Consider the following 10,536-nt stretch of genomic DNA (forward strand, 5'->3'; position numbering starts at 1 on the left):
CTGGAAACAGTCAACTTGGGGTCTGAAGATTGTGTTCGAATGGTAAAGATTGGGGCACTCCTTGAAGAGTCTGTCAAGAAAGGGTTGATCGAATTGCTACGAGAATATTCCGATATCTTTGCTTGGTCGTATGAAGACATGTTGGGTCTAGATACAAATATTGTGCAACATTTCTTGCCTCTGAAGCCTGAGTGCGTGCCTGTGAAGCAAAAGCTCAGAAGAACTCATCCTGATATGGCAGTGAAGATCAAAGAAGAAGTTCAGAAGCAAATTGATGCGGGGTTTCTGGTGACTTCTACATATCCTCAATGGGTGGCCAATATTGTGCCCGTGCCTAAGAAAGACGAAAAGTCCGAATGTGTGTGGATTACCGTGACTTGAATAAGGCTAGTCCGAAAGATGATTTTCCGCTACCACACATTGACATGTTGGTAGACAATACAACTAAATTCAAAGTTTTCTCGTTTATGGACGGATTTTCCGGATATAACCAAATCAAGATGGCACCCGAGGATATGGAGAAGACAACATTCATCACACCTTGGGGAACATTCTGTTATCGAGTGATGCCCTTCGGTTTGAAGAATGTCGGAGCCACGTATCAACGAGCTATGACTACCTTGTTTCATGATATGATGCACAAGGAGATCGAGGTGTATGTTGATGATATGATTGCTAAGTCGAGAACGGAAGTTGAACATGTAGAGCACTTGGTGAAGCTTTTTCAGCGTTTGAGGAAGTTCAAGCTTCGTCTGAATCCCAACAAGTGTACATTTGGAGTCCGTTCTGGCAAGTTATTGGGCTTTATTGTCAGCGAAAGAGGTATTGAGGTTGATCCTACAAAGGTCAAAGCAATACGAGAGATGCCTGCGCCCAAAACTGAAAAACAAGTCCAAGGTTTTCTTGGTCGCTTGAATTATATTTCCAGATTTATATCCCACATGACTGCCACATGTGCGCCGATATTCAAGCTCCTCCGGAAAGATCAGTCTCATGATTGGACCGAGAATTGCCAGAAAGCTTTTGACAGTATCAAAGAGTATCTGTCTGAACCTCTGATCCTGTCTCCGCCTGTGGAAGGAAGACCTTTGATCATGTATCTGACAGTTCTTGAAGACTCAATGTGTTGTGTCCTTGGTCAGCAAGACGAATTCGGAAAGAAAGAGTATGATATCTACTACCTGAGTAAAAAGTTCAGTGATTGTGAGTCTCGATACTCAATGCTTGAGAAGACATGTTGTGCTTTGGCTTGGGCTGCTAAGCGCTTATACCAGTATATGATAAACCATACAACTTGGTTGATATCTAGAATGGATCCAATCAAGTACATCTTCGAGAAGCCTGCTTTAACCGGGAGGATTTCCCGTTGGCAGATGTTGTTATCTGAGTATGATATCGAATGTCGAGCTCAGAAATCTAGTAAAGGTAGTATCTTGGCTGACCACTTAGCACACCAGCCGATTGAAGATCATCAGTCCGTTCAATACGACCTCCCGGACGAGGAGATTCTGTATTTGAAGATGAAAGGTTGTGATGAGCCTACACTCGATGAAGGACCAGAGCCTGGTTCCAGATGGAGTATGGTGTTTGATGGCGCTGTAAATCAGTACGGAAATGGTATTGGGGCAGTAATCATTACTCCTCAGGGCACCCATATTCCTTTTACAGCAAGACTAACTTTCAAATGCACGAATAATATGGCTGAGTACGAAGCCTACATTATGGGATTGGAAGAGTGTATTGATCTAAGGATCAAACATCTCGATGTTTATGGTGATTCGGCCCTAGTTGTCAATCAGATCAAGGGTGAATGGGAGACGAATCAACCTGGTCTTATTCCATACAGAGATTATGCGAGGAGGATTTCAACTTTCTTTACCGAGGTTGACTTCCATCATATTCCTCGAGATGATAATCGGATGGCAGATGCTCTTGCCACGCTTGCTTCAATGATTGTGGTCAAATATTGGAATGAAGTTCCCAATATCACTATGATGCGCTTGGACAGACCAGCTCATGTATTTGCAGTTGAAGAAGCGAATGATGATAAGCCATGGTATTACGACATCAAGTGTTTCCTCCAGAACCAGGTTTACCCGCCTGGGGCATCTGTGAAAGATAGGAAAACTTTGAGGAGATTGTCAGGCAGTTTCTACCTCAATGGCGAAGTGCTTTATAAGAGAAATTTTGACATGGTTCTGCTCATATGCGTGGATAGACACGAAGCAGACCTGTTGATGACTGAGGTCCACGAGGGTTCATTTGGTACTCATTCCAATGGACATGCCATGGCTAGAAGGATGTTAAGAGCAGGCTACTATTGGCTGACCATGGAGTCTGACTGCTGCAAATACGTAAAGAGATGCCACAAGTGTCAGATTTATGCAGATAAAATTCATATTCCTCCGACACTTCTGAATGTGATTTCATCACCATGGCCTTTCTCCATGTGGGGAATTGACATGATCAGCATGATTGAACCGAAAGCGTCCAACGGACACAGGTTTATTCTCGTAGCAATTGACTACTTCACCAAATGGGTTAAAGCCGCATCATATGCGAATGTGACCAGGCAGGTGGTCGTGAAGTTTGTCAAGAATCAGCTTATATGCCGTTATGGTGTGCCTGATAAGATCATTACTGATAATGGATCTAACTTGAACAACAAAATGATGGAAGAGTTGTGCAGTGAGTTCAAGATTGCACACCATAATTCCTCTCCTTACAGACCTAAGATGAATGGGGCTGTTGAAGCTGCTAACAAGAATATCAAGAGGATTATCCAGAAGATGGTTGTCACGTACAAAGATTGGCATGAGATGCTGCCATTTGCTTTGCATGGATATCGTACATCTGTCCGCACTTCAACAGGGGCAACCCCTTTCTCTCTTGTTTATGGCATGGAGGCTGTACTCCCAGTAGAGGTGGAGATCCCATCAATGAGAGTCTTGATGGAGGCCAAGTTGACTGATGCTGAATGGATTCAGAGTCGTTATGACCAGTTGAATCTAATTGAAGAGAAGAGATTAACTGCCATGTGCCATGGTCAGTTATATCAGCATAGAATGAAGAAAGCATTCGACAAGAAGGTCAAGCCTCGTGTGTTATAAGAAGGTGACCTTGTGCTCAAGAAAGTCTTGTCTTTCGCGCCCGATTCCAGGGGCAAGTGGACTCCAAACTTCGAGGGTCCATATGTTGTTAAGAGAGCCTTTTCAGGCGGTGCTTTAATGCTTACAACTATGGATGGGGAGGATTTCACTCGTCCTGTGAATTCAGATGCAATCAAGAAATACTTTGCCTAAAATAAAAACAGAATAGCTCGCTAAGTTGAAAACCCGAAAGGGCGGCTTAGGCAAAAATGAGCGTCTCAGTGGATTGAAAACCCGAAAGCGCGATCCAGGAAAAAGTTAGAGACATGAAAAAAGAATATATTTGCATCCCGCTAGATTGAGTACCTCACCCTGGGGCAATCTAGGCAAAAATTAGGGATTTGACAAGTAACTGCATCCTGACAAGACTGTGTTCTACATCTGTCATCCGCCAGAAATTCTTGATTCGTCATCAACTGAAGCTTCAAATACATCGAACTCGGAATTGGTGGAGAACCAGGTCATTATGTTCAATGTAGCCCTTTTCCAATATATATCACCAATTTCAAATTTGTACAGATCTATGGAGTCTTTCCATTTGCAGGCTACCATTCTATCAAATAAATTTGAGATTTTATCCAATTATTTGCACTCTTATTTGTTTCTATTCAAAAAATGGTTTGCATGTTTTTAATTGATAAAATATCATTGTTTTAAATAAATAAATTTTTCACAAATTGTTTTTAAACAAAGTGAACATTCACAATGATTAAAGGATATTCAGGAGATCCTCAGTGCTCTCCCAAGGGTGGTATGATTCCCAACAGGGTAAGACATTTGTTCATGTCCCTGGCATGATTGTATCCTCTCCTCCCAGAATTTTGTTGGGATTTTCTCCCCACCGGAGTGTATTGGTTAAAATTCCCCTGCTAGAGTGCTTGTTGAGATTATTCATCTCCTGATCTCCAGTAGAGCAGCAGTTTTTCCTGGTCGGCAGTTGTGTCCTCTTTGGAAGATTCATTTTTGGCAGTTGGTCCCCCAGGATTCCTCTATCCTTCAGGCAAACTCCTCAGCAGGTTTGTTGGTGGTGATGAACTTTATCTATATAGGTTCATCCCAGAGTGGTATGCTTGTTCACCACTCTCCCCTAGCAGAAGAGCAGTGATCTTCACTCCTTATCAGAAGTGTTTTCTTTGGAAGGTTCGGTATTTGGTGGTTGATCCCCAACATTCCTTCACCTCCTTAGATAGTTCATCCCCAGTAGAGTTGTTGGTGATGGATTTTCTTCGGATAGATCCCCAGCTGAGTTGTTGGTGTGTTGGATCCTATCCTTGATGATGTTATTTTCCTTAGATAGATCCCCAGCTGAGTTGTTGGTGTGTTGGATCTTATCTATGATGATGCTATCTCCTGCATGATATTGCTATTTCCTCAGACAAATCCCCATCAGAGTTGTTGGTATGGCGGGCTTTATCTGAGATGATTCATCCCTTGCTGAGATACTGTTGATTTCTGGTATCTGGGTCTCTCCAGTATGGGTCGCTTTTGTGATAGTTTCTACCTACACAATGAACTCGTTTCTCCGGCTGTGACTGTTGTTTCCCCTGGAGCCCTTTGGGGTTTATTTCCCCAAGCAGAGTGTATGGTAAAGGTATTTTGTTGCCTCCTTCCTCCTCATCAGGTGAGAGCTCTTGGTGTTTGGCCTTTTGAGAGCTTCTTTTGTGATAATGTCTCTGGCAGAATGGTTTCTCCAGCAAAACTTATTTGCGCCGTGATCCGGCTCCCGGTTGGAATGGTGGTTGTTCATTCCCCAACAGAGGTTTGGTGATTTTCCTGATATCTCTGATTCGCCAGAAGAATTGGTGGCATGGTGGATTGTATCTGTGTTGATTTATCCCCTGCAGAGATTTGGTGATTTCCTGATGTCTCTGGATCCCCACTAGAGTTGCGTGTGTGGTAGATTCTACTTGTGCGATCTTTGCTCCTCAGCGAGTGTGATCTCCTCCGTGAGTTTGGTTTTTGGTGGTTGTTCCCCATATTCCTATTATATCCCTCAGTGGATTCCCCAGTGGAGTTGCTGTTGTGGCAGTTTCTGCCTGTGCAATGAGCTCCTTTCCTCAGCTGAGACTGATGATTCATCCCTGCAGATGATTTTTTGTTGTCTTTGATCCCGGCAGATTGGTTGTTCTCCGGTGATCCTGGCTTTCTCTTTTGAGATGTAGTACCGGGCGTTTGATTCATGGGCCTGTGTGTGTTAGATATGTCTGTTTGTCAGCATTCATCATATATAAATCATGCATACCTATAACATTCAGATATTCATGTTGCATTTTTGCCATATATCTATTTGTTTGTTGTCTCCTGCTAGTTTGTGGTATATTTTTTCCCCAAGCAGATGTCGGGTGTCTAATCTCTCAATATAGAGTCAACCCCTTAAGCAAAAAATGTCTATCCTTCCTTCTGCACTCCCCACTGAGTTATATCCTCGTGGATGACGGTTGTTTCCGTTTCCTCCCAACACATATATTGGGATGGATTTCCCTATTGAGTTACATCCTCATTAGGACGAGTCTTGATTCAGTTTGCCTTTTTGGTTTGATCCTAAATTGGCCCCTTGTGACTGTCTCTTGTGCTTCCCTGTGGTATAAGTGAATAATTGCCCAGTAACCGACAATCATTCACCTTATCCCCAGCGGAGTTTGTGGCCTTCTACCCAGTAACCGGTAGTTATAAGTCATATTCTTTGTGGCCTTCTACCCAGTAACCGGTAGTTATAAGTCCTATTCTTTGTGGTTTTCTACCCGGTAACCGGTAGTTGTAAACCCTATTTTCCTCTCTCCAGCAGAGTTTGTGGTTTTTCTACCCAGTAACCGGTAGTTATAAACCCTAATCTTTTTTCCCCATGCGGAGTGGTGATCCTTTCGCTTCCCATGCGGAGTCGATGGTCTTCTACCCAGTATTCGGTAGTTGTAAACCCTATTTTTATCCTCATCAGAGTTTGTAGTTTTCTACCCCGTATTCGGTAGTTATAAATCCTACTCTCTCCTCTTTGACGATTATCATTATCCAGTATTCTATATTGATATTCCTTGCCCCTTTTGGATAATTGTTTTGGTTAAGCAATTTTATCCCCAGTGGGTCTTTCCCCCTTCTTGCGGATAATTGCTCTGTGTAAGCATTTTTATCCCCAGCGGGTCCTCTTTCATTTACCATTTGTCGGTGATGTTTGTTGCTCCCCTTCTTTTGGATAATTGCTTTGTTATGCAATTCATCCCTAGTGAGTCATCTTTCGTCTACCCTATTGTTGTTAGTGACGATTGTTTCTCCTTGATTGGTCATCATTATATACCTAGTATTGGTATCCCGATGCCTTTCTCCTTTGGTCGATTTATCCTTTATTAAACTAGTAACCGGTTGTGGATAGTCTTCCAGGCGAGTGTATTATACATGTTCTGACGGTAATGGATAATATATCTCATGCACTCTTTGGTTGAAGCCTTCTGTCCTTCCTCATTCGAGTAAGATTTGTATTCCCGTTGTAGAGTTGAATGTCCATCCTGTAAGTCGATTTGCTTTTTCAAGCCCTCCTTTCAGGATGATGAGTGTTTTGGCACACACACCCCAATTCACGCTTTGGTTGGTCACCTATTATATACCCAGTAACCGGTATCCTTGGTGTTCCTTCCTTTCTGCTCCCTATTATGACCTCGGTCCCCTGTGGAGTCAGATTTTCCTGAGTTGATATACCTTTTTTAGGTCTTCCTCAGATGATTTGGTTGATTGATATCTCTCACCCTTATACCGGTCTTAGATATTCATTCTTCCCCGAGCTTGTTGTTCTTTCACCCAATAACCGGTGATCAGATCACATGTCTCATTTGAGCTTGTTACCCAGTAACCGATAACACCTCATTCTTTTGCTTTCCCTGGAGAGTCTTCTTAGATTTCCCCAGCGGAATTTCTGTTGTGATTCCCTATTACTGTGTTGGCGTTTTCCCCAATGCATGCAGTTTCCCTGGCAGGGAGGTTCTGTGTGAATCTTTCCCTAGCCTGAGTCCGGATTTTTATCTGAAGTATCCAGTGTGGATAGTTTTGCTGTGTTGGTGTTTTCCCCAATACATACATTGTTGAGTCAGCTTGTGTCTTTCCAGTGGATTCATTCCCTTTGGAAATTCTTTTCCCCAACTTTGAGTCGTGACCCGCTCACGCAGTGTCAGTTCCCTTTCCCCTGATTCTGAGTCGTGACCTGCTCACGCATTTTTTCTCTTTTGTTCCCCAGTAAAGTCTCAACTTTGGGTCGTGACTTGCTCACGCATTTCTTTTTCTGTCCCCATAAGAGTCCCCGTGTGAGTCTCTATTCCTAGTGAGTATATTACTCCCAATGGATTGTCTGTTCTCTAGATGTCTTTTATTCTTTGTGGACGTATATTCCCACATAGTTTGTTTGTTTTGCATGCATACATCTGCATCATGAGGTCTCTTAGGGACCAAAATTTGTCTCTTTGTTATTATTTAAGCCCATTCTACCTCGTTGAGACGAAGATTTTTACCTTCATTTCTCCGACTAGAATGACCTTAAATAGGGGCATCAGTAAGACCCCAATTTTTGACCCTAAGATCCCTCATGACATCATAGCATTGCATTGCATAGCCTCAAGGATCATGGAGCATCTTGGCTTTCTTTCCCTTTGGGTGGGATCTCTTTGTGAGTGATTGTTGATCACCAAGCATGTTTGCATTGTATATCATTGCTTTTCTCATTTTTTTGTTTGCTAACCAAATGCACAAAAATATGTCATTAACCTTTGTTACTTGCAGCTTAAGCAGCCAACAGGTCAAGCACACCAATGGCATCCTTTGTGCAAGAGCTGAGATATTTTTTCTTGGTATAAGAACCACATGATCATATATTTAGCTTACATGAGTTAAGGTTGCATTTTGAAGCCATTTTACCAAGTGGTAGAGGCCCAAGTTCATCAAGGCATTTTCAAGTCATCTGAAGACCAATACAATCAACTGTGCAGTCAATTGAGGACTATGAGTTGGGGTAATGGATTTAAACACCTCATTCATGTTCAAACAAGGCTTATTCATCATGTCAAACATCTATCTTGAAGATTTTGAAGTCATGGCAAAAGTTTCCAAAAATGGAAAGTGACCTGTAATTTCAAGTTTCCAAAAATGGCAAGTTTTTGGCTCACATTCAACTTGACTTTCCAACATCAAAGAAGCTTCAAATGGATTTTTGGTGAACATGAAAGTTGAAAATCTTTCTCTCCTCTTTTCAAAAAGTCCAAGATCATGTCCATCTGATAATTGGTTGAGAAGTTATGGCCAAATGATCACAAAGTGTGCATGGAAGTTCAACATGGCATAACTTTTGATTCAAAACTCCAAATTGGTCCACTCTTTTTGCAAAATGCTCCTTGTGACCAATACTTTCCAATTGAATCATTGCCTTGCATGAAAGAAGCTCATATGACCACTTTTGCATACATGTGCATTTTGGAGGGAAATTTGATAATTTAAAATTGGATGGTCATACAAGCAAAATACCATTCAAATGTTGATTGTGGGATGATTTTAAGTGAACTTGTACCTCAGCATGGCACTGTTCACGTGCAGCATGTACATGCTAAGCACACATGCATTTTTTGCATTTTTACCTCATATCTCTCTAATCTCAATTAACCAAAGCGAATCATAATTTCAGCATGATTAACACAGAGTATATAAGCTAAATCATAACTGTTTTTCAAGAGAGAACAAAATTCAGATCTCAAATTTCCATTTCCCTCCAAAATTCTCTCTCTTCAATTTTCTTTTTTCTTCACACAAACCTTGAATCTCTTGGCATATTCATGATCCTTGTGGAATTATGAGGAAGATTCATCCATTATTCGTGGCAATTGAGCAAGATCTTGAGTAGAACAAGTGCATGAACATCTTGATGGAAGCTTGAAATTCAGCTGGATCTAAGAGGTTTTAGTGGATTCTTGGTACACAAAGCTTCATAACAAGGTTGAGGAAGAAGATCTGGAAGTTCTGGAAGCTTGAACACACGAGTTTGGATCACTGCCACTTCAAGTAAGTGAAATTTTCGTCCTCTCCTTTTGCCAATTGCTGGCCATGATTATGTACATCGTGTTGTGTTGAGAATGCGGATAGTTTTAGATCTTGATTTGGTTGAGAATTGAGCTTGTATGGTTGAATTCAAGTTTTGATGTTCAATATGTTTTGCCTCGATCCATGTTGTACATGAGGTTTTAGGCTTAATGAACATGATATGCATGATCTATGTGAAAAGATCTTTCCAACCATGTTGATACGATGATTTCTGGAAAATTTCTTGATGAAGCTCCGCCTTGTTGGCCGGAGAAGACGGTTGTTACAACCGTCCACCACCGTCTGCAAACGCTAGGGTTTTTATCCTAAGTGGCGTCCACATGAGTGTATGCTTGGCGTTTCGATTGGTCCAAATGCTTTGACCGTGCCTGCGTGTATTTGCCCTGCTTGCGTGGCTTGCCACCTATTAAATGAAACGCTACGTTTCATCTATCGCTTCTGGACCTTGGGAGCGTGTGTTCGATCCTGGCGCATTGCTTGTTTCTGATTTAATTGTTGCATTATCATTTGACTTGGCTGGCATGAGTTCGAATCCGGTTGTGTACATGCTGATTTTTATTGAAATTTCATTTTCCATATTATTTCATTTTATTTCATATTATTTTCCTCATCTTTAAAAAAATCATAAAAAATAGTAGATTAATCCAATTTGATCCCAATTTTTTTTTCACATTCTTGTTTTGATGTCTAGTTTTTTATAGGATTTATTTCTTGATTTGTTGGTTGCTGGATTGTTAATTGTGTTTTTTTGATTGAACCACTATGCCAATTTGACATGTTACATTCATTGCCTTGTGAAATGCTCATCTTTAATCCAATTGATCTGAAATTTGGTGTGTTTGATCTTAACATGTGACATGATTTTTTAGAATTGGTTTGGAATTTTTATCATATGTTATCACTGTTTTGGACACATGATGATATGTTGTGACAATTTGTGTCACATTTTGTGCCTTGCATTTGTGCATTTTCATTCATATACCATTTGAGCTCTTATGGATCTAATTTTTTGCATGATGTTTGTTAATGACATGTTGAGTTCACATAAAACATTTCATGATCATTGGTTGCTTTTCTGTTTTGATTTGGATTTTCTAATTGGATTGCCCACTTTGTGCATCATTGCTTGCCTTTGCATGACATGAATTGTTTGAAGCATTTGCATTATGAATTGATCTTGGTCCTTTTGAGGACATTTTCTTAATTGTTTGAATGTGCAATATGTGAAAGATTGACTTCTGTTTTGATCATTTGATTTGGTTTTGAACCTAGTCTTTGTACTAATGTTTTGTACATAAACTAATTGTGCTTTGTGTTTCAG

This window comes from Lathyrus oleraceus, chromosome 4 (assembly GCF_024323335.1).
Source record: "Lathyrus oleraceus cultivar Zhongwan6 chromosome 4, CAAS_Psat_ZW6_1.0, whole genome shotgun sequence".
Classification (NCBI taxonomy): Eukaryota; Viridiplantae; Streptophyta; class Magnoliopsida; order Fabales; family Fabaceae; genus Lathyrus; species Lathyrus oleraceus.